Source organism: Arachis ipaensis, chromosome B05, assembly GCF_000816755.2.
Source record: "Arachis ipaensis cultivar K30076 chromosome B05, Araip1.1, whole genome shotgun sequence".
Classification (NCBI taxonomy): domain Eukaryota; kingdom Viridiplantae; phylum Streptophyta; class Magnoliopsida; order Fabales; family Fabaceae; genus Arachis; species Arachis ipaensis.
This window is the reverse complement of record NC_029789.2, coordinates 9041663-9041874: the sequence shown is the minus strand read 5'-3', so window position 1 is coordinate 9041874 and position 212 is coordinate 9041663.

Sequence of the window (212 nt, the reverse complement as noted above, 5' to 3'; positions counted from 1 at the left end):
TTATAGAAAACTAATCAAACTTAACTCTAAACACCTGTTTAACATTATATGTCCACGCAACACAATATGATGATGATCGCTAATTCGCTATTTACTAATGTATTATGGTAAAACTTTCGTAATTTGGGCTCAGGTTTTGTTTACTATGGTCAATTGTTATTTTTCTTTTACAATAATTTTAATTAATTGATAAAAAAAACATTTACAAAACT